The sequence below is a fragment of the Tenebrio molitor genome, chromosome 8, assembly GCF_963966145.1.
Source record: "Tenebrio molitor chromosome 8, icTenMoli1.1, whole genome shotgun sequence".
NCBI lineage: Eukaryota > Metazoa > Arthropoda > Insecta > Coleoptera > Tenebrionidae > Tenebrio > Tenebrio molitor.
The window spans coordinates 9,803,329-9,828,853 of record NC_091053.1 but is presented as its reverse complement, the minus strand read 5'-3'; the positions used below and the strand labels follow the sequence as shown (position 1 = coordinate 9,828,853).

Sequence of the window (25,525 nt, the reverse complement as noted above, 5' to 3'; positions counted from 1 at the left end):
CTCAATCTGATCCTGATTTTATTCACAGAGAAAAACACAGAGCAATTAAGTACTACCCCTGCTTCACCATCATCCTTTGTGCCTGAATTATATTCCGCTCCCCATTCCTCCCATGAAACGGCGTCCACGATTTTAAGACCTCCAATAAATACCGGCCCAAAACGTAAAACAAAGAGATTTTACAAGAAAGAAGATGAGGAAAAATTGTTACGTATACAAAAAATTAAAGAAGCAATCAAGCAACAAAATGAATTACATCAAATAAGAATGGCTAGTGCGATGGAGGAATTTTTTGTAGCAACCGCCAACGCAAAATTAGTAGCTTCAAAATTAACGAACGAGCAGCTAGCTCCAGGAGGTTCAAAAAATTGTAAAAGAACGATTTACTGAGACAAGGGATAATTAATTAGACGAATTTACATAATTATTTGTGAATTTTATTGATTTGTAGCAACATAAATAGAAGTAGGTACATAATTTTGAAAAAAATAAATTATTCGTTAAACAATAATCAATTCAAAAAACAATAATCAATTCAAAAATGCTGTTGAATAAACTGACGTCTAAACGCTAATCCTAAAATATCATTATTAACAACTGGTACTTCTTCAAGTTCTTGTGGAATCTCCTCTACAAAATCTATGTTGTTATGCTCGATACCAATATTATACAAAACAGAACAAGCACATATTATTGCTTGTGTTGTTTCCAATTTAGTACGTAACATTCGGCTGAGGCAGGGAAATCTTCGCTTCCACTTCCCAAAAATCCTTTCAACTACATTTCTTGTATGTTTGTGAGCCCTGTTGTACCTTGCTTCTTGCTCATTTTGGGGCTGAAGCAGAGGAGTTAGCAAATAAGGTCTACAGGCGTATCCGTTATCTCCCAATAATAATCCTCGAATATTTCCCTGTTCAAATCTAACTCTTGCAGCACTACGATTAAATATGACGCTATCATGGGTTGATCCAGGATGCCTTACGACGATATCTAAAATTTCTAAGCGAGGACCGCCTATGACCTAAAATATAAATTATTATATGAAAAATAGAAAAACTTAAAACAAACTAGCATTTTTTTTTTGTGTTTTAATACCTGTATATTTAAAGAAAATATTCTCTTCCTATTTCTAAAATTCTCCGCATTTTCTCCACCTGGATTCTGGATTGGTATATGAGTTCCATCAATTACTCCTGCAATACAAGGAAAGCCGTAAATTTGGTTAAACCGAGCAATTAAATTTCGTTGTCCCTCTTCATTACAAGGAAATTTGACAAAATTTGCTGTATTTTCAGCCAATAACACTGATACCCTTTTTACTATCTGTGATACTGTTGCTTGGCTGACACCTTGTAAATCACCATCAACCATCTGTAATTAGTAAAATATAATTGAAATTTTAAACATTACTACTGTTGATAATAATTTAAGATTACATACTTACTTGGAAGTTTCCTGTAGCATAAAATCGTAACGTTATCAGTAGTTGCACCAGTGGAGAAATTGGAAGTCCCCGGTTATTAATTTTTTGAAGGCCCCCAATTACCAACGGAAGTATAATATCAATTACAGTGTGTTTGCTGAAACGATATCACATTTCAAATTCTCTGTCTCGGAAGTACTCGAATGAGTCATTTCTATTCCTTATATAACGTTTAGGTAAACGTCTTCCGCGATTACGTTCAATATCTTCTTCGACATTTACTAGATGCTCAAAAAAATCTTCCATTATATTCCTAGCTACCAACTAAACTTTGTACGATTTATTTTTTACGGGAATGAAGTTTTCACGTAAATGTCACTAATGTCATTCCCTTCCATAAGCTAGACTCAAGTCTCGGTTCGAGGTGACTCAAACTTATCCCAGGCTTGAGTTGAACTTGACACTCAAGTACGTTTTATAAAATAAAATTTGAGAACTTGAGTCAGACTCATAATAAGACAAACTCAAGTGGCGACTATAAATGCCGGCCTAAGTTCGTATACAACCTAATCGAGTTTCCATAGTCTTCTCGCCATGAGAATCAGTAGTATTAATAGCTGATCTTTTTCAGTTGACTCGTAATTGGGTTTATACACCTGTGAGTCAGCTTTACAATAATAATAATAATAATAATAATAATAATAATGTCTAATCCATGCTCTAGATATTGCAGAATGATTTACATTCATCATTTGAGCAACACGTCTTCTTGAATGAACTTCTTCAATTAATGTTACTACTCTAGCTATCTGAATTTTATTAAGATATACCCTTGGTTGTCTCCTTCTGCCCAGCACCTCCATAGTTATGTTTTCACCACAAAATTACCGCTCAAAAGTATAGAATAACGTTTTGTGTTGAATTTAATGTTACGGCGTTTTGTTGTTTTTTTGTTTATTTGACAACAAAAACAAGCGAAGAGTGGCTACCTTTGCAGCGAGTGACTCTTAAGGATCTCTACATTGGTGCTAAAATTATAATTTGTTTCGTAAAATATCAAAAGAATCAAATGCACGCTTATGAAGTGTCATACAAATGACAACTCTACCTCATCCACACAGTTGCCACATAAATTTTCATAAGCGTGCATTTGATTTTTTGATATCATTACATATTGATTTGACAGTTTTCAAAATTTCGCGACTATGAACTGTAAAAGAAATATCATCTCTACCCTACCCACACAGTTGCCACATAAATTTTCGTACATAGTTGCCATACTTGGCCACAATCATTTTGAATCACCCAATACATTATTTCCTAAGCGAGTCATTTCAGATAAAGATGGGTCCATAACAAGACAGTTATACAGGGTGTTAGGGAATGGTTGGGAATAATTTTTATTTGTTCCCTACTTGTAAACATCAGTTTATCAAGTCACTGTATTCACCTTGAAAATGTCTCTTAGAGCTTGTGCCAACTGTCATGATCGATGACCTTGACAAAAGCTGCGCGAAGGCGGAGCACAATTTTGATAAGTGAAACCTAAAAACGTCTGTCGTTTTGTTAAAAATTTTCAGGGTAGCGCCAAATTTGCATTTTACACTGTCCAACGGTTTGGACTAGAATGCCCGACATTGTCTAGAGACCTGTCGCCAAATAAACAGCAACATAAATTAGCTCATAAATCTGTGAAGTGTGAAAAAATAGTACCGATGTTTTTAGTTCGAATAGTACAGCCGCGTCGGTACGCATTTTGGTTTCTGCGTCATCGATCATGAGAGTTGGCACGAGTTCTAACTGGCTAGCATGTAAAATTATACTAGCAAGCATGTAAAATTTTAATGGCTAGCCAGAAAAATTGTACACCCGTGCTCATATGAGTGATGTCCTTTTCCAAAGCAATACGTGTAAAGCTCATACGATTTTTTTTTCAAATACCGGAATTTTTAATAGTTTGTATAACTATTTACAAGTGAGGAACAAATAAAATATTCAACAATACACGCCTGGTAACGGGTTTTACTGGCTTCAGAAGGTGACTGGCTCGCCTTCGGCTCTCCAGTCATATTCTTCTGTCGCCAGTAAAAACCCTTTTTACCATGTTAGTAATGTTAAATATTATTGGATTGAATTCTTTATGAAAAACATAGATGAAAATCTAAAGAAATCATTTTCCTAAAATGAATAGTTAAGGATGAACTGGAGTAACATTGAAAAATGGCGAAAATTGCTCAAAACTGGTACAGTGGTCCTTCTATTCATGCTAAAGTACTGTGCCAAATTTAAAAAAATTTGATCGAGGAATTTTAAAGTTATTACCTTTTAAAATTTCGGGATATTTTACACGCGTTCTTATGAGAAATCGATCAATGCTCGTATATAAATTGATAAAAAACATATTTCAAAATGGCCAATTTTTCTTAAATTTTTCACACAAAGTATCGATATCATAGAATTTTCTAATAAATTTACAAAAAAAGTTGGTCGAGGATTTTCCATGTAATCGCTAATTATATGTGGAAAAACATGGTTTTTGAGGTTATGTACCTGTTTTAATTTCAATAAAAAGTGAACAAAATGCATATAGTTGACGTCGGTATGTACACTACTCAAAAAATAAAAGTAGTCACTTTTTTGAACTTCGATATTTTTTTTATATTTTAAGAGATTTCATTCAAACTTGGAATATGTAAGGAACCATTAATTATTGAACTTATTTTAACAAATTAAAAACAAAGAGACACTGGAGCAAACTACCACTAACTTTTATGTGCAAAAATAAAGAGTTTGAAATCAAATTGGATTAAAAAAAAGTCTGACAACTTGGCTAATTTGTATCAATTGTGATGTTAATATCTGGTGTGGCTTTCTCTTGCCTGCCAAGCGTCGTTGCAGGCTTCGAATAAGCCTTCGCAACCCATCTTGGAGAAAATTGACCCGTTCTTCAACTGAAGCCTATGCCAACTGTTCAGTTGTAATTGGAGGATTTGAACGTCCTCGAACACGTTTCCCTAATTGTTCCCAAACATGTTCGATTGGATTTATGTCTGCGCTGCGTGGGGGTTAATCCATTTTACGGATATTGTGATCATCAAGATAATCAGTGACGATGTGAGTAATGTGCTGTCTGGTATTACCTTGCATAAAAACAAAATTTTAATCAACAACATTTGCTCTTGGGATCATTTGACGTTCTAAAATCTCATCAATGTAGAGCTCGTGCCAACTCTCATGATCGATGACGCAGAAACCAAAATGCGTACCGAAGCGTCTGTACTATTCGAACTAAAAACGTCGGTACCATTTTGTCACGCTTTACAGATTTGTGAGCTAATTTATGTTGATATTTATTTGGCGAGAAGCCGACAAGTCCTTAGATAATGTCGGACATTCTAATCCAAATCCTTGAACAGTGTAAAATGCAAATTTGCCGCCACCCTGAAAATTTGAATTAAACGACCGACGTTTTTACTTTTCACTTATCAAAATTGGGCTCCGCCTTCGCGCAGCTTTTGTCAAGGTCATCGATCACGACAGTTGGCACAAGCTCTACCTTCGAGCTGTTAGGCCACCATTGCAAAGAAAAGCAAGGTCCTTGCGAGTGTTTATTTTTATTCCACACCACACCATTATGGATCCACCACCAAAAGGGACAGTTTCATGCACTGTATTTGACATGAAATGTTCTAAAGCCCTCCTCCAGACTCTTACACCTTCACCATTACCTGACAGAACAAACTTGGACTCATCACTAAACATGACAGGAGTCCAATGACGAAGTTGCCAGTTTAAGTGTTTTCTTTCAAATTCAAATGATTTTTTTTTCATTTTAGTTTTTGTATTGATCGAACATTTGAGGCTCTAAGTTTATTATAACAAGGAACATTCGCGTACAATTTTGTAATTACTTTAATAAATGACGGTTCAATATACATTCCAAGTTTGATTCAAATCCCTTAAAATATAAAAAAAATATATCGAAGTTCAAAAAAGTGACTACTTTTATTTTTTGAGAAGTGTAATATTACACTCATATCGCACGTTTTACTACAGTTACGTTAAGAACTTTAATAGAAATGCAATGAAAATTGAATTCAGTGTGCTTCTGTTTACTTTTACGTACAGTCTTAGTTAAAAGATTGTAAAATCACATGTAAATAATTATCTAAATATCAAGAAAATAAACACAAAATTTACTTTCAACTGATTACAATTCGTTTCCAAAAATTAAAAACTTTTTTTTCAAATATTGATTCCTCGTAGACTCCAGCCGTTTAGTGAGGATACATTAGGTGGGGGAAACCTGCGCGGTCCAAATATTCCAGTGCCGTAGAAAAACCAGTGCGTCCCATAGAAGTGGTTTATATAAAAACATGTAGTTAAGCAATTTATACTAAGTTTGATGCACAATTAAGTATTGTATTCGTTGCTGTTGATTTAAAAACGGGTGATATAAATAATCGTCGTCTGCGCCGATAATAACAAGTCGTGCCATTCGATGTGAAATGGCCACCAGAGGCACTTGGATCGCGAATTAATGCAAACTGTAATACCTACGAAAGGTTCTCAACTAGAATAAATGTCAATCGTCAATTCGTCATTGATTGCTAAAATAACGTAACTACAATAAGAACTTCAATCATAATCGGTGCAAATCATTTTGTGATATTAATTTGTGTTCGCGAGAAAGAGCTAGACATAGGAAGGGTTCGAAACTCGAATAAATATCTACCGTTAATCAGTCATTGACTGTCAAAATAACAAATACACTAAGAACTTCAATCACAATCAATGCAAAATCAATTTGTGTTCGCTAGAAACAGCTAGACATTTAAATTTTGACAATTCGAATAAATTTTTCCTTCTGTAATTTCTGTAATACTATTACAGTTTCCTGTAATGCGCGAGGTGGTGACATCTACCGATATTTTGCTGGCAAACTCCAACCACCCTTATTTCCTAATAATGGACTGGTCGAACAAAATAGCGTTGTTGCGCATCCCCACCGAATGTATCCTCACTAAACGGCTGGAGTCTAATAAACGTTTCATAGCATCATAATAATTCTGCAACTTTTTGCTGAGATTGTTACTCCAGTTCATCCTTAATATAAAAACAAATAATTTAATATTAATTCCCAATGTTTTGGGACTGCTGTAATACTCCATTGTTTAAAAATGGATTATAGTATAAATACATAAATTGCTTAGCAACATAAAGTGTTGAATCTATATACTAGTACTTTGATACGAACAGCTGACGTTAAGCAAGGAAAATTTTCGCCATTCACCTTTAAGTTAAAAATCGCCAAGAAACACGACATCAAGAAACAAAATGTTAATGTATTTAACAAGAAATAAAAAAGATAACAAAGAACTAGAAAAACTACAAAATTTCAAATTAAGTGTTCAAAATTGGCTCCATGTGCTCTGATGCATGCGTTGGCTCGTCTTAACAGTGACTCACTAACTCTAGCCAGTTCATTTGGATTATTGCGAATATGTTCCGCAGCTACTGTAATTCTGTTTAAAAGATCTTCTTGGTTGTCAGTTGGCGTTTTATACACCATCGCTTTCATATAACCCCATAAACAGTAATCACAGCTGTTGATATCTGGAGAGCGGGGAAGCTAGGGAACAGGTCCACCTCTTCCAATCCATCTGATGCCGTAAGTAGTATTTAAATAATTTCTAACTTGTAAACTAAAATGTGGTGGAGCACCATCATGCATGAACCACATTGTCCTTCGCAGCTCTAAAGGAAGCTCTTCTATTGCATCCCATAGCGTCGTCTGAATAAAATTTAAATAATTTTGTCAATCGATTAGGTAATACAAAAGGTCCGATAAGACGTGTTCCCAGAATTCCGCCCCAAACGTTGATAGAAAAACGATGTTGAAAATTTTTCTGATAGATTTCATGTGGATTGATTATTATTATTATGAAAATTTAATATTCCATTTCGCGTAAAACAGCACCCATCTGTCATGAGTGTAGAACTGCAAAAGTCAGGATGTTGATCACACATTGTTAAAAGCCATTGGCAAAATTGTTGTCGACGTGGATAATCATTGACTATTAAGCTTTGTACGCGTTGAAAATGGTATGGATACAGAATACCTTCTTTTAATATTCTCCATACAGTCCAATGACTTACTTGCGATTTCTCTGGTACTAGCCATAGGGTCTGTATCAATTCGGTCTAGTATTTCTTCGTCTACATCTACCATTTCAACACCTCTTCCTCTACCTACAGTTTGATAAGCAGGTAAAACCGATCCAGTTGATCGTAACCGCAAAGCTAAACGGGAAATCGTTTTCCTGTTAGGTTGTCTTTTACCAGGAAATCTTTCTGCGTACCTCTGGACAGCAGCCACTCCATTACCACCACCTTCACCCTACACAAAGTGCATGCCAACGTATTCTTCAACAGTGTATTCTGTCATATTTTTCTAAAATACTACGATTTAATAATGATTTAATGAAAAAAATTATACGTCGAAATGACATTTGAATTTTTTTAACGTATGTCAAAATTCAAAACTAATGCGATTTTAGTCAGACAAATGAACTAATTAGAGAAGAAATAATATTAATATCAAAGGAATAATTGCCAATGACTTGATCTTTAATTCACCTAAAGACTTGGCTCGTTTTAAGGCTTTGCAATGCAGAGAATCAGGATCTTGGTTACATGCAATACCTTCTCCTAATATTGGTACTCTTTTAGATAACACTTCCTTCCAAGTTTGTATTGGTTTAAGATTGGGTTGTAATCTTTGTACACCTCATATTTGCAAATGCAATGCGAAAGTTGACGAAATTGGCACCCACGGTCTAAGTTGTTTCAAAAGCAGTGGTAGATTTTCAAGACACACTGAAATTAATTCCATTATCAACCGGTCTTTAACTTCTATTCATGTGAATTCAACTTTAGAACCAAACGGACTGTCTCGGGATGATGGAAAACGCCCAGATGGGATGACTTTAGTACCGTGGATTAAAGGTCAACCTTTGGTTTGGGACGTTACTGTTGTAGATACACTTGCAGACAGTTACGTATTGAAATCATCTGAAGTCTCAGGTTCTGCCGCTGAAATGGCTTGCAAACGCAAACATAGCAAATATAGTTCAATCATTTCGTCAAACTACGTGTTTAAAGGTTTAGCATTTGAAACCTTAGGCCCTTGGTGCAAAGAAGCCATCGATTTCATTAATGTCACCGGAAACCGACTTATCGCGGAATCAGGCGATTCAAAATCAAAGAAATTCCTTTTCGAGAGGATTTCGTTTGCCATTCAACGTGGAAACGCTGCAAGCATTCGGGGCACTTTTCCAGATTCCGCAATATCGGAAATTTTTGTATTATAAAACAAAAATGTTTATGTAATTATGTTATTAATATAGATATTGCCTTTTAAAAACATTAGAGAAGTTCTCCAACAGTGGACTACATTTTTTTTTTCAGAAAACTACTCATTTTAATCTTGATTTAAGTTTTAAGCCACATTTTTCGTAAGGAAAATGTGGCTTAAAATGTGTGAAATTTATTCCCAACCATTTACAACACCCTGTATTTGCTTAATTAATCCGTGCCATTTTGGTGGAAATGAGGGGAAAGTATACTTTTAGTTTTGTACAGTTTTGAATGTAATAATTATATAATTTTGGACAAATTATTATTCTATGAATTTGCACCCGCCACTGACCAAGATATTTTCAAAAAACGCGGCGCCGAAACTTTGCCCCTTCCGCACAGCCGAACCAGTGCGCAACATCTTCTGCCAATTTAAAATATCCAAACTGTAATTACAATTAAAGCAAAGTATAATTTATAACTGGACAACTACGCATGACTGCATGCATCATGCAGATACATGTGTGTGGAGTGCGGACTGCATGTCTAAATTGTCACGATGCACATGACGTTGTCACACATTTGATAGCATGACAGTTAGTTGCTAACAGCAACCCCCGAAAACAACCCTAAATATCAGAATCATGAGAACAATAGGATTTTTCGGTCTACGCCCAGACCGCTATAGACACTCTCGCTATCTAGCAGGTCGTCATTAAAACATTGACGGATCTGTTACGCAAAGTGTCAACTTTTTTGTAGATAAAAACAAGAATTAATGGGCTCTCGAGAAGAGTTCCCTTAGAATAAATGGAACAAACAACAATTATTTGGATAGCAACATCTAATTTTACATACATAAAGTTCCTTTCCTGCTGCATTATTTGAACAAAATTTTGAAAGAAAAGCTAAGATGCAACAATCGTTTATCTAAACCAAAATAATCGTCTAGATACGTCGCTGTAATTGGTCAGATTTCTTATGAAGGAAATAAAAAAAATCGTCCATTAATTCAAAACATTTGAAATCCATTTGATCACTTCCAGATTGCCGGTCGCTCATATTATCTTTCTTTGCAGCATATTTAGATTTTAAATACCGCCATTTGTCATGGCACTGTATGGAAGTGTACGGTAAATCTTGTTTTCTCATTTCACTTACCACCATCTTCCATACCTACCACTTCTTTTTTAGCAGTAGTGGATTTGATTTCACTATCTAACTTGATTCGCAAATCAATTAAAAGACGAATCGGGGAATCAGTCCATTTCAGTCTTGTAACGTTTTGGGAATTTTCTTTTGGTTCTGATTGTGAAGGTTCAGTCATTTCATTACATACTGACTCAGAGAATATTGAAGATGAATCTTCTGAGAATCCTGGAATGTTGAAGGTCTTAACGAGCTCATCATATTAAAGTTCCGTCTAAGGAATACCAATAACCCTAAGCCCGGCCGCACACTACAGACTTTTTGATCGGCCGACAGTCTATTTTTTATTAAAAACTTATTAATCAATCAACTAAACTGTCGGTGGCGAGCCTGTTGATACTTAGCATTTCTACTTTTGCGATGTCATGCAGTGTTGTTAGTGGCAAATCTAAGGCATTTATTTTGGAATATTTGTAGTTATTTGGTGGGCATTAATGAGTGGTGTGATAATTTTATTATTTGTGAATTTTTTGCTAAATAAAATTGATTCTGATTCTGTAATCATTGACTCTTTTGGCGCGAGCTTCACAATACTCCCAACAGGGAGGTCATCCAGAAATTCTGGCTCAAGCGGTTATGATATTGAATTTCCCACTTCATTTACGCAACCGACAGTTGTCACATTTTCACCGTTTTCCGGTGCTATTAAATGGGCCCGCTTTGCATTTCGTTGAGTTGAACTTTGGGTTGCGAATGCTATGTTAATCGACACCCTTTCTCGTCCACATTATAAATTCTATGAGGTTAATTGTTCAATTCCGTAAATACACTGCTAAGTTTAGTAAAGTAATTTTCAACAATATTTTTATTTTAATTTTTTCTATAATTGATTCAAAAAATTGAAATTCACGCATAGTTATCCGTGCATGAAGTGGATCATTTTTTTACGTGTATTTTTTTTGCATTAGTAAGATCGAAACCATAGAAACCATACAAAACAGTGGGTGATATTAATAAAAATAAGCAAATGCTTCCAAGCACTTGCTACTTAGCATTAGCATTTGCTTCTAGCAATTGCTTGTTTTGGTATTAGTAAAGAAATCCTCTTGACGAAAGCATATGCTAGTGACTTGACAAGTAATTGCTTGCCGTTCAACGCAGGGCGCCAGGAAAATGTATCCAAAGTGGTGCCTCGTCTATAATTTTTCCCGTGACAAATTTTACAACATTCGATACAATTGGTTGACTTACTTCCATGAGTTCAGCTACCCCAATCTGAAATCCTGTAAATAGTTTAACACTATTTATTACTCTTTGAATAATTTAATTTTTTATACTTGGATCAGCCACATATCGCAACAATATTTTTATTTTCATCACCGAAGATAAAGCACCACCACGCGTTTCTGCATCGTCATTCCCAAGAAAATCAGCAATCCACTGAACACTTTCATTTCGGAAATGAAACAATTTTAAATCATCTTCTCTTTTAATGGTATTGTCTTTCCTTTCTTTGTAAAATTTACGGTTTCCTGGCACTTGGAACATACTTTTATGGTGTTTTAACAGCCGATTTATAACTAGTAGTACGACACGAAGGAGAATGTCATTTATCCTAGCAATTGCTTACTATTTCAAGCAAATGCTAAACTTTATTAATAGTAAAAGAAGCAAATCCTTATATCGTCAAGCAAATGCTTTCTAAAACGAGCAAAAGCATTTGCTAGCCAGGTCTCACTAGCATTTACTACACTTTTATTAATATCACTTAAAGCAATTGCTTATAAAATAGCTAGGAAAAGCATTTGCTACCTTTTATTAATACTGCCCAGTGTGTGACTATTTCTGTTTTTCACTTCACGCACTGTTTTTTATTAGTTACCTAGCAACATGGTCACTGCATTGAAACTTCAGAGTTCCTTCAAAAATTTGAATTTTTCAATTTTTTGAATCAATTATAGAAAAAATATTGTTTATATTTCGTGCGTGAAGATGTTTTTGTGTATTCAAAGGCTTATACTGCCTCGACCTTCGTCTCGGCGTAAAAGACCTTTTCATGCACAAAAAACACTCTTCACGCACTTAATATAAAAATAACTATTTTGGGCACGCACCGGATTCATCGACTGTGCTTTTCTTTCAGTTAATTCAGGGTGGCGCTTTATGAAAAGCCTAAACCATGATCATCTAGCAGATTTTACATTTTCATTAGACAAATGCTGTTCTCCATTGATTTCAAGTAAACGATAAACTTAATGTTTCAGTATTTAGGAGTAAATGGCATACCAATTTTGCAAAATCGAATAACGCGATTCACGAGTTCAGCTTCTTTTGCAGCCGAAAGAAAACTTTTTCTTTCTAGTCGACGGCAATGTTTAGTACTTCCAGTCTTAATGTGATTAGGCAAAGTGTGTCTTGGTATACCAAACTGCTCCGAAATCTTTCGTTGAGATATTTCATTCTTCAGGCCATCCATAGCCAATCTTAAGGATTCTTCTCCCCAAAGGGTTCGTTTTTGCTTTGTTTCAGTCATATTTCAAAACCTATGTGAAAATAATAATTCAAGAATAAGGCTCACTACGCTTTTAGTACGGCGCACCATATAATACAATTTGATGTCCGTACCCCTTTTTGGACATTTTACTCAATATTTACACATTATTTACATGTTTTAAGATAATCATGTGCATTGATTTCGTTTACATAATGAAGTTTTACAAATGTGAGTTTGCTCCCAGATTCGCGACCGCCAACAGCCGTTCTGTTTGCGCTCCCAACTAACATTTTGCCTGGCGTTTCGGCTTCTACAGGGTGTTTTCGAAGTTGAGGTGTTCCTTTTAACCTGTGATAGTATGCGTTGTTCTAAAGAGTTTTAGCCAAAGTCACCTTAGTAAAATGTGTACGGCAATGAAGATAGAATAAGTAAATTTTTTTGAAATTTTTGAAACCGGTCCTGCTCAAATTTGCGTTGATTTGTTAGAAATTAGAATTGACAAAAAAAAAATCTAATGATCATGGACGTTAATCAAAAATACTGTCAGAGTTGTCATCTAATTAGTCGGAATGGCTTTATCATTACGAAAATAATGAGTTCACAGATATGTTGCTAATGCATGGGCAATGTTATCACGTTATCAGAATGCAGCTGCGGCGTCCAGAGAGTACGCAGAGCGATTTCCAGAAAGACACCATCCTGGGCCACGTCAGTTATTAATCTAGGACAGCGGAGAAATAGACAGGACCGGACTCAAAATTTTAGAAAACAATAAAAATATACAATCAATTATCTCCCTTAATACAAACATTTTACTAAGAAGATTTAGGCTAAAATTCTTAAGAATAATGTATAGTATCTCGTGTTACAAGGAACCCCTCAACTTCGAAAACACCCTGTATATTTTCTATAGTTCTAGATCAATTTCTTGAACTTTTTCGATTAACTCTTCTTGACTTTGGGGTTGATTGGGAGATATTCGATCTTGTGATATAATAATAATAGACTTGTTCCCACCAAGGGCGCACTATCACAGCGAGAAGCGCTGGATACCATTGACCCGCAAACGGGCTCGGCCGATGTTTTGCCGTGGAACAAGTTCTGAATCCAATAGGTATAGACCCAATTACTGGATCGGAACAAAAAGAAGCAAAAATTAAAAAAAAAAAACAGAACAAAATACAAAACAAAAATAAGAAAGAACAGACAATTAACAGACAATTAGACTCTCTTATCACTCTCGTGCAAACTGCTTCACAGAGCTCACTCCAAACATACAACCACCGCCTCAGTGACCTCCTTGATAGAGCACTTGCAGAGATCCACCTCATCCTCCAGCAAATTACCCAGTTTTAAAATTCTGTATACTGGTGAACCAGCCAAAACATTTGTCCTTGCCCGCGGAACAATAAAACTTGCCTTGTCTCTTAAATTCGGCCTGGGAACACGAAACGGAATTTTTTCCAGTAGTTCTGGACAATCCAGCTGACCGCGAATCAGCTTTACCAGGAATCTCGCATCAGCTATGTCTCGTCTACATTGTAAGTGAGTAAAACAATATTTCTCAAGTAAAACAGCATGATCTATACCCCTGGGCGGAAAATGTCCTTCAGTAATATGAAAGAGATGTTTCAGAAAGCGCCGCTGCACCCTTTCCATGTAATATGGTGCCCAAGCTGTAGTAGCGTATTCCAGGCCTGACCTCACCAATGAAAAATATAATGTTTTAAGAACCTCAACCGACTTAAAACTCCTGCTGTTACGTAGCACAAATCCTAGCATTTTATAGCCACGATCTATACTACGCTGATATGATTGGTTCTTCCATGCGATGATTATGTATTTATATTTGTAACTAGTTATACCCAGCCATGCGTTGCTGTGGCTCAGTTTGGTTAAATTGAAAAGAAAGAAAAGAGAAAGCGCATGTTCGTAACATGTGTCGTGTTTGACGCTGATCTACTGTTTCTCGTTGGCGTCTTTCAGACTCTCTGCCTATGGCGTTCATTCCGTTGAGAACGAAGCAGATCTGAAGCTGCAGAACGCGATCGCCGTGCTCGCAACGGTGCATCCTCAAGTCTGGCTGCACGTCGCTCTGCTGCTTCCTCGGCACGTATTTGAGCCATTCTTTGTCTGTTTCGCTCGTTCGCTGATGCCCGTTTTTCCTCAGTTCTCAGTTTGACTTGCAATTACGCGTCGTACTGCTGCCGCTCCGCGAGTACGACGCGACGGTCTAAGTTTGATCTTCTGCCAGGCATTATTTTGATAACATTTCAAAACATTAAAAATTGGGATGGAGCCGAGTCGAAGACCCGGCCTAGTAACTTACCCAACATCAATTTAAACCAATCTGAATTGACCCGAGTTATCGCAGTTATCGCCGTCGATCTATGAAGACGTAAATAACTTTATAAGTATGCCATATTGGAAAAATCCGCAAATGGTAAACATCGTTTGCGACATAAAAACACATGCCCTTCCAAATGGTAAAGTCAAATTTCCATGTTCCCTTATAATTTTTTTGACCTACCCTTGCCTTCTTCCACCCCCCGTGGTCCGGTTTACACCAAAAGCTTTTCAACTCGAGAGACCACGGATAAGTTTGTGTTGGTCCAGTTTGAAAGAAATCGGTCAAAGCGTTTTTGAGTAATCGTGGGAGAACGAAAAGTGGGACTGACAGACGCACAGACAGACATCGTTCTGAAAACTTCATAAACGTGTTCAGGGGACCTCAAAACGTAAAGATCTGATGAAATTAGCAATTCGAAATTTTGGACCGATCACAATAACTTACCCACCTTTGGTCGGGTAAGTTAAAAATCACAAGTGTAACCAATGTTGGCAGATGTTATATTGGCACATGGATCAGGCATCCATTTACTCCATTTGGTGCATTTAATCATGTCTTCAATTCTATGTTCTATGCAAAGAGCACAAAACCATTCCTCTTCGTTAAGTTCGATGCTAATGTTTTTCGCAGCTTTGGAGTTTTTTCTCGACCCAAGTTACACTTGTGCTTGACTGTTCGTTTATTTTATTTTTTTGTCTACTTTAAGTTTTTTTGATTCCAGGTCATCCTTATAAGAAGTAGATGTTATTACAGTTGCTGTTTGGGCTCTTGTTTTGTTACAACGTGTTTTCTGAGTCACGGCTGGTAGATGTAGAATTTCGAGAACAGAAACGTCCAGCTTAGATGTAGAAGCAATTGGACAAAAAACTGAATCTACTGGAGTAGATGGTCGAGGTGCAGGACTTTTTGCTCCAGAGTAATTGTTTAAAGGATTGTCAGCATTATCACTGAACAAATGGTCACTTTCTTGAAGTGTGTTAACTTCATTATCTTCTGATCTGTTGGAAGTGCTCGGTCTATCGTTTTCATTGAGGTTTTCACTAATTTGAAGATGATCAGAGGGTGCAAAAGTCTACATCTGTAAAAACATTTCTGTCAACTGGCCATATACCAGATTTTCGAAAACCGCCCATGGCGTTGCTGCTTTCCGATAAGCCTCTGAATGTAGTTCAGCTACTTGAAACTGGGTTACAGCCAAACCAGGATGCTCCCTCATCCATTTTTCCACAGCCTAGTTGTAATATGTTTCCAAAGGGCCAAATATTGAAACATCTAACGGCTGAAGCCGTCCTGGCAGCTGTAATATTATGACATCGTTTGCCCGAGCCAGTTCTATTGCCGCTAAGTTTTTGGAATGCGATGTGTGGCCGTCTAATAATAAAAGTACTTTGTTTTCTTTACTTGGTTTCACTAATTTGATGAACTCCTTCAACCATATAAGAAAAAGTTCAGAATTACTGTATCCGGTATCTGAAATTTGAACGATACACCCAGGTGGAGCTCCTAGACCTAATTCTGTAACCATCCTTTTTCTCTTAAAAATGATCATTGGTGCTACATATTGTCCTGCAGCGCTAGTGCATATCACCATTGTAGTATTTACTCCACGTTCACCACTGGCTATTACTCCCACCTGCGATTTCCCTTTTCTTGCTAATATTTTTTGATTTCTTTTCTGGACAGTTGAAAACCCGGACTTGTCTACATTGAATATGTTTGTGGCAGTGAGATTAATGATTACAATTTTTTCAAAGATATCAAAGAATCCGAACACGTTTTCTCGATTAAATCCTTTACTTCTAGCCAGTGAAGTGGATTCTGGTTTTATAAAGGAGATATTAGGATGACGAGGTATAAAGTTATAGTACCATTTCTTTCCTGCCATTCTCTTCCTTGTATTAAAGTTATGTTTAATACCATTTTTTTCAGCCACATCGTATGCAGCTCTTCTAACATCTGTTATGGTTACCCAAAAAAAAATGTCTTCCAAATGTAACACATAATCTTCCACTTCCTGCTCTATATTTTCGTCAAAAGTTGTAGCACGACCTACTACTTTCGCCCTGACGTTTATACCTTTCAAATGTCTTAGAAATGTTGGTTTTGGAATTTCATACATCTGATAAATTTTATTAACTTCATATTTACCGATTCGGTGTTGTTTCTCTGTGGCTTCTCTCATATAATCAGCAGACCATACACAGTTTTTTCGTTTTTTTTTTTTTTTTTTGGTGGCAGGATTCATTCTGTAAACATGAGGTTCCTAGGTACCTACTACTGCTGTAGACGACTATAGACGACGTGCCCTATATGCCTAAATTGTACCGGTACGATTTGGGAAAGTAAGAGGTGGTACAACCTAGACAACCGATCATATTTTCAAGAAAAAACTTTTAAACAAAATTCAGTTGAGGATATGTATTTAGTTTGGGGCATAAACTAGCACTTAAAGCATTAATTATATTTATTTCAACAAGATTCCTTACGATAAAGTGTCAAAAACTTACATCTCGAAACTACGAAACACTTTTCACTAAATCTTGTCAGAAACGGGTTGGCGCCAGACTGTGAATTTTATACTATGAAGCAGTCGGTATTAGTGCTTTGTAAAACAGTCCTCAGATGGGGTGGCACTTACGAGAAATAACGGTGGTACGATTTAGGAGGCGGTACAATTTCGGCGACCTCCCCTTACTAAGTAGGAAGCTGAGAATCAGTTCCTAATTTATTGCATAAAAATATGCTAACCAAGAACTAATCACTCACAATTGATGTGGTTTCATATGGTTTCATCATATTATAAACACAATCAGCGCACGGAATAATGCTGGTTAATCCGACTTGGGATGAGACGGAAGTAATGTCCGGTGACGTCCCAAGTGTTTTGCGAATTTGTATCAATAAAATTTGATAAGATTGTAAATTAAATCATAATTTCTCAAATAATAATGAAAAAATATTCAAACCGTACGGCACCAAGCAATCTGTCGAGTCTAGCACTGCTTCAAAAAGCAAACAAATCATTATTAAATCGTAATGAATGATACATTGCGCCTGACGCCCTGCAAGTACCGTGTGGCACGTTCATGGAAGTCGACCCCTTCCACTACAACAGCCTAAATCTGTCCCATATATCTATTAACTACTATATAGGTAACGTGGATACGAGAGTAAAGCAAAGATCTCGAGATACAAAACGCAGTCCACTTATGTGCAGGCTCGTTTTCTGGGGCAACTGATTGGTGGAGGGTGGAGCTGTTTTTCCCACAATCCGCAGCACGCAGCAGCAACATCCTATATTTAAATTCCTGCCATGCGCACATTATACTTGCTCTTAACAAAGTAGTTGAGAAGATGTTTCTATACTGCTCCCACCCATGGCAATGTTTGCTTCACTCTCGTGCAAAGTAAACATACAATGTTACCCATATAGTAGTTAATATACAGTGAGCGGCAAAAGTATGGAATAAATTCCTTAAAAATTAAACAAAATTTTTTTCAAAAAAAATTCTCAAAAATTTCCTTATGTAAGATAACAAAATTTTTACACTGCCATTTAGACAATTAAAAGGGCTATCAGAATCGAGAAGAAAAATAGGGGGTTTCCATTTAAAAAAAGTATCGATGACGTCATAACTCGAAAACAATTGACTGCTTGGAATTTTCTTTGGTACTAAAACGTGTATTTTTATAAACTAAAATTGACCTGTCCAAAGATTTTTTTGAAAAAAATGTTGTTTAATTTTTAAGGAATTTATTCCATACTTTTGCCGCTCACTGTATATATGATCTGTCCCAATACTGGTCATCACGTGTCGACTGGATGAACATGCGGACACTCTCGGCCTCGAATGTCGCTTCCGTATCTCATGTCCGATGACCCGTTAAATCTTACCCCGTTATACACCTGAGTAGCTACTCTGAGTAATTCACTTGTAGACAGCTCGGTAGTAACTCCTCCGTAGCTCCGTAGAGCCCTCCTCGGTTAGTTAGCAAATTGGCCCGCGAGCAAGTCTTGGAATTGACTTTTTGAAATTGATGGCCAAAATATTTCTCTCTTAACAACGCACAGCTCAATTTAGCGATTTATGCAAGTACATATAGTAATAATATCATTGCTAAGGAACAGTTAGTGATGTCAGCTTCGGACAGTAGCGATTCTAGCGACAATGAAGAAACCGAAACCGATGAGGAAAATTATTTTATTGAACCCTCAACAATTGTGGAATTCGAGACGTTCGTGGAAAGAACGGTAGTCTGTTACAGTAACGAAACTTTTAAAAGCCATTTTCGAATGTCAAGGGGAACAATTTATTTGTTAATTGGTAAGTTACAGTTATGAAATGTGACTTCGGTAAATAAAATACATCATTTTACAGAGCCTTTGGAAAGAAGTATCTCTTGGCCACTCACACAAGTGGTCATGAGAAAGTTACGAGTGAAAAGGCTTTTTTATTAGCTGTTTGGTTCTTCAGTAATACAGAGACTTTCCGCCAAGGTTCTGACCGATTTAACGTGTCATTAAGTTCTGTACATCGAATTTTAATGAAGGTTCTTCAATTCTTGTTGAATTTGCGAACTGAGTTTATTAAATGTGCTAATCCAAGGCAGCATAGCCGAAGGTTTTAGGAAGCGACAGGGCATACAAAATGTCATTGGTGGTGTTGATGGATGCCATGTTCGAATACGACGACCTCAGCAATACGAAGATGCGTACTTGAATAGACATAAATATCACAGTATTTTATCGCAAGGAATTGTGGATTATAAAAAACTCTTTCTGGATGTGTTTTGGGGTAAAGCGGGATCCATACATGATGCACTTCTACTACGAAAATCACAGATTTACAGTAAAGGTGTAAATTTAAATGTTCTGCGAAATTACTTTTTGTTGGGCGATTCAGCGTATCCATCTTTGCGGTGGTTGGTACCACCATTAAAAAACAGTGGAAGGCTTGCACAAAATGAGACAAGGTTAATTTCAAGCATTCTTCTACACGTATTGTTGTGGAACACGCGTTTGGATTAATGAAAGGGAGATTCCGAAGGCTACATCTTGATAACCTAGATATAAAGACTAGTGTTAGAATAACTATGGCTTGCTGTGTATTACATAACATATGCCAAATACACTGAACTCCAAAGTTAAGGCATCACTTTGATTTTTTTAATTAAAAAAGCAAGTTTTGAAACATTAAAAAGAATATATTAACAACAATAACAGCTGAACCATGGGAAATATTTTCAACACATTTTCTTAAAAAAAAAGCACATAAATGTTAAAAAGAAATACAAAAATTCGAATAGGTAACAGAGAAGTCGAAAAAACCATCTAAATTTAAAGATTATTTTCCTGAAATCTTGTATTGTCTCCTCTAGCGTTAATTACAGCTCGATAACGTTCTGGCATGTTAAGAATGAGGTTTCTGTTATGGTTTTGGCCTATATTTTCCCAAATATCCAGAAGTGCTCTTGTTAGCTGACTGAAGTGATTTGGATGCCCTTCCATTGCCCGTGACCGTTTTTCCATATTATCCCATTAGTGCTGAGTTGGGTTGCGGTCAGGGTTACTTGCTGACCATTCCATAACTGAATTTTCAATATTCCCAAATTAGTCGGAAACTACGCTTGCAATATGTGGCCATCCATTATTCTGCATATAAATGAAGTCTTGCCCTACGAATGGGGCAAATGTTCGTGATATATCGATGTGCATTTAAATTGCGTCTATCTAAAACCACCAGCTCTGTAGCTACGTCTAAAGATATTCCTATCCATACCATTATTGACCCTCCTCCAAAACTCTCTTTAGTAACGAAATTACATTGCGCATATTGCTCACCAGGTCGTCTATACACTATTAACGGTCCGTCAGACTCGTATAGACAGAACTTGGATTCCTCGAAGACCAAAACTCTGCGCCAATCTTGTTCGACCCAATTGACATGTTTTAATGCAAAGTTTAAATAGGCCCTCCGAAGGGCTGCAGTTAACTTGGGTCCAGCAGCTGGTCTTCTCGGATGTATCTGATCCTTCCTTAGTCGTTTTCTAACCGTATTTTCACTCAGACAGAGTGCATTTGTCTAACATGGGATCTTAAAAAATAGGAGAGCAGTGAGAAACCCTTCTCTAATGCTTATTAATCTTAAGTATCGATCCTGGTGAGCTGTGTGATTCGTTTTTGGTCTGTCCAGGCCTCCTTGTGTGTCGTCTAGTCTCGCGACGTCTTCTTAGAACTTTAGATATGATATATTGGTTCGAATCAAAGCGATATGCTATAGTCCTCTGACTCTTTTCACTCTGAGCTAACAAAAGCACTTGCACGGACTTTTTAAATACTAAGTTGTTCCTAACATCGCCCATGTTAAAAGTAGATTAAGATTTGTGTCAATACTGATTCAATTTTTCAAGTGCTATTAAAAAATTATTTTCTAGTAAATTTCAAAATTTAACAAAAACGATATTTTTGCTCATTTTTGTAAACAGTGACTGAAAATTTTAATTACTTTTGTAGCATTATCTATGCTTCTCCTCTATTTTCAGTGTGTATAACAATTTTTTGCTTTAAAGTAAAACTCTTCAAAAAAACCGTAAAAATTCAAGTGATGCGTTAATTTTGGAGTTCAGTGTACATCAAGATGACATATACATTCAACCCTATGAATCCTATGATATAATAAGCAATCAATAAGTAATGAGCCTGAAGCAAGGAGTTTCGATACTGCAACGTCCAGTCGTAGAGAAGAGGTTTTTCTGCAACTATTTCCGCAATGCAACAGAGTCAATTAACACATATACAGTGTACAATGCAATAAAAATAGTTATTTGTATATCAAGGATGCGAAATCGTACTTTGACGAACCGATAGAAAAATTGTCGCCAAGGCCGCCTTGCGGCCGAGGCAAACAATCTCGAGATCGTCAAAGGATTTCGTAGCCAAGGTGTACACAACATTTTGTGTGCAACCCGAAAATTTGTAATTATAAAATGAACAAGTAAAATTTCCTTCATTGTCAATAAAAATAAAGTCGGCCTACATGTCGCTATGTCGCTATGGAAACGACATAAATAAAACAATTGACTGAGAAAAATTGCAACAATGTCCGAAGAAAATTACGATGTTTCAGTTCCGTGTACTCATCCAGAGTTAAAAAAATATTATAAATCGTGCAGTGTCGCATTTGAAACGTGGAAAAATGGAAACGGCAATATAAAAAATGTTACAGTGACTTTGAGACTGATGTAACAAGAAGAATGTGAAAACCGTGTCGGATAATGTTGTACTGGCTTACCTATTTATTGGAATTTATTTATTGTGGAAGGTAAATGTTAAGTTCTGTTATGCTAGGTTGTAATCATCTGCTCCTTTTAAGTTATTTTAATCGTGGAAATATCAGGAGTCGTGCAAAGACACAAATAAACCAAAATGTCTGTTGATGACATTCAGGAAATGCTACGAGATATTTCTCTTTTTGATCGGTGAAAGATTAACCAAAATTAACCTAATTCGCATGTGTATGTTTTATATAGACGATAGATCGATAATGGGGATCAGGGTTGCCAGGTCTTGAAAAAAGAAATCTCCACCTAGTTATGTAAAAAATCCCCAGAAATATCTAGGTTTTTAATTTCATAATATGCGCACTCATGCTCACAATGCCAAAATATGCACAAAATGCTGAAATATGCAAAATATGCAAAATTTAATTAACGCTAATCGTTCATTCTAAGTTTAAACTGGGTAAGTGCCAAATTATATTAATGTCATATGAAAAATACACAACATGCAATTTTCATATATTCCGCTCTCTACTTATACCGGGTGTCCACTCTCAAAGTCGAACATAGACAATTAACACTGTGTATTCAGTTTATAGATGTTATGCCATTATTTCGATACATCAATAAAAATAAAAATTTGTTGCACAGTCTAGGACTGGTTTGCAAATCTGAGGGGCATGATGACCAATTCAATAGACCCGGACCAATGGCTTAACGTGACTTCCGAATCACTGTGCATTCCGTTTATAGATGTTATGCCATTATTTCGATAGATCAATTATAATATTAAAGTAATTAACAGTTTAAGCAGTTTTTATTATAAATTCTTTGAAAAAATTACAATGCAGTTCCTACCTTAGTTAACAATAAATCTAAATAATTTGCTGAATTTAATTTTCCCTTTATTTCAAATGTTATTAAAAATCCCAGCCCAGATATGAATTTTTTGAGGATACCGACTTCTAGTAGGAATATTCACTCGAGGGTTTTTTTGAGCCCAATATCGCGTGTTTTGAACATTTGGTTCGTTATTTAGTGTAAAAGTAGATTCGTCTGTGAAGCAAACTGTCGACAGGAAGCGACGATCATATTAGTACGCTTCTGTATTTCATAACAGGTTTCACTCTTACTTTCTTCGTCAACAGCAAAAATCTATTGATGACACTGTGTCTTGTAGGGATGGTATTTGTAATTCCTGAGGATATTCAGTATCCGCGATTTACATAAACTTACTTCAAGAGAAATTTGTCTTAATCTGTATGGAGTAACTATTCATTTTTCCGTAAATAATTTTGACAGTTATTTACCAAAATTCGCTGACTTAACCCAACAAATTACTAAATTTTTTGACAAATGCTGTCCAATTTGAAAATCATGGCATGTCATATTTAAAAATCGCCAAGTTTTAAATTAGTATTTTAAAATAAAAATAGCACCTTTCATCGTATTATTAGTATCATTTCAAGCGCAATAATTTTCTCTTTCTATTGATACCATTACCTTACCTGTAAGTTCAATTGGCGAGCAGGAATCAGCAAAAACGTTCAATAGAATGTTAATTGCCTATGTTCGAGTTTGAGAATGCACAGACTGTATAAATAATTCTTTAATAAATGAAAACAAATAATAAAAATAAAAAAACACTATTTCTTATAAATATCATAGCAAGAAAAACAAATATCCGATCCGATCCGATCCACCGGTTACTGGTATCTTCGATGGCGAACACCCATCAATCGCCAGTGTTCGCAGGTGGTAAGGGGCCGAACAAGTCAATGGCCAGCACTTCAAAGCGTCGGGCCATAGCTGGGGTTTGCACTAGTCCGGCTGGTTTATTAGCCGGCTTATACCTCTGGCAGTCAACGCAGGTCTTCACGTGTTTGGCTACATCCTGTCGGATCGTCGGCTAGAAGTACCGCTGTCGGATCTTCATTACGGTCTTCTCGACGCCGTAATGTCCAGCCAACGGGGAGTCACGGCACTTCCGGAGAATCTTTGATACTTGCGACTGGGGCACCACCAGCTGCGCCTCCTCTGTATCGCTATAAGGAGCATAACGGTATAAAATGCCATGACACATCACGTGCCCGCGCTCCGTCCAACGAGTGTGGTCGACGCCGTCTTTGAAAGGCTCCTCCAAACTCTCGATAATGGGACGAAGCTCAACGTCGTCGAGCTGCAGTTGTCTAGACCTATCTCAATATTTGGGGCACTTTCACTGGTCGGCGGGCGCGACACGAAGTCAGCCAAAACGTTCGTCCGTCCTGGGGCGTACTCCACTTGGAGGTCGAAGGATTGTAGCCACAAAGCCCATCTGGCGAGGCGTCCGCTCGGCGTTTTCAAGGTCAGCAACCACCGCAGGGGTTGGTGGTCCGACATTACGATAATGGGAGATCCCTCTACGGACCCCCGGAACTTCTGCAGTGCGTAGACTACCGCGAGAGCTTCCCGCTCTGTCGTAGAGTAACTCTTCTCCGCTGGGCTTAGCAGACGGGAGGCAAATTCGATTGGCCTCTCGTGCTTATCCTCCTCCTGGAGTAGGCATGCACCTACCGCAAAAGCGCTCGCATCTGTCTTCACCGGGAACGGGAGGGAGTTGTCGACATTCCGGAGGATAGGCGGCGATGTTAGCAGCGTCTTGATAGTCTCGAACGCCGTAGTTTGTTCGGGGCCCCAGACCCAGACACTGTTCTTGCGAGTTAACGAGGTTAACGGTCGGACAACATCGGCAAAGCTCGGCACAAACCTTCTGAACCATCTTGCAGTTTGTAACCAACTCAGCAAACCTTTCACGTCGGTGGGTGGTGCTCGATTGCAGATAGCGGACACCCGGGAGATACCGCTCGGGGTAAGGATGTGTCCCAAATAAGTCAGTGTCGCCCTAGCAAAACAGCACTTCTTCTGATTCGCTCGCAGCCGAAACAATTCCAATCGTCCGAAGAGTGCTGTTAAGTGTTGCAAATGCTCCTCAAACGTCTCCGAAATCACTATTAGATCATCAAGGATTTTCACCGCGGGAAGTCCCGCACGAAACCGATCGATAAGTCCAAAGGGCATACGCGTAAACCGGAACAGTCCTAACGGCGTAACGAACGCGGTTTTGTCTCTATCTTCCGCTCGCACAGGAACCTGCCAATAGCCCGCTTTCAAATCTAAACTTGACATGTATACAGTCTTCACGGCCATCTGCAATAAATCGTCAATTCGCGACAAAGGATAGCGATCCGGGACCGTCACTGAGTTCAATTTTCTATAATCTACACATACCCGCAAACTGCCATCTTTCTTGGGAACTAAAACTGTTGGTGCTGCGTATGCAGAGTCGCACTCTTCGATCACACCATCAGCGAGCATTGAATTCAGCTCCCTTTGTAATGCTAGTTTCTGTGAAGGCGATAAACGATATGGAGGGGAAGCAATAGGAGCATCACTCGTAACGTTAATCGTGTGTTCCGCGTATGGTGTAGGT

General features: G+C 37.2%; 1 protein-coding gene and 3 long non-coding RNA genes across 6 annotated transcripts in view; 1 reads left to right on the top strand and 3 right to left on the bottom strand.

Moving 5' to 3' along the window:
• Positions 1-25,525, bottom strand: part of LOC138137246 (uncharacterized) — a 296,725-nt gene that overhangs the window by 7,959 nt on the left and 263,241 nt on the right. The window lies entirely within an intron of this gene.
• LOC138137252 (uncharacterized) overlaps positions 1-25,525 on the bottom strand; it is a 256,252-nt gene that overhangs the window by 25,472 nt on the left and 205,255 nt on the right. The gene's annotated exons all lie outside the window — the stretch shown is intronic.
• Positions 1-25,525, top strand: part of LOC138137248 (uncharacterized) — a 240,020-nt gene that overhangs the window by 119,892 nt on the left and 94,603 nt on the right. The gene's annotated exons all lie outside the window — the stretch shown is intronic.
• LOC138136771 (uncharacterized) lies at positions 416-1,976 on the bottom strand. 2 transcript variants are annotated; one of them, XR_011161419.1, is made up of 3 exons: positions 1,441-1,976; positions 1,096-1,371; positions 416-1,021 (listed from the first exon to the last, which is right to left on the bottom strand). It is a non-coding gene; the product is annotated as an uncharacterized lncRNA (long non-coding RNA). The 2 variants fall into 2 exon arrangements; XR_011161418.1 differs by having other exon boundaries at positions 1,445-1,976.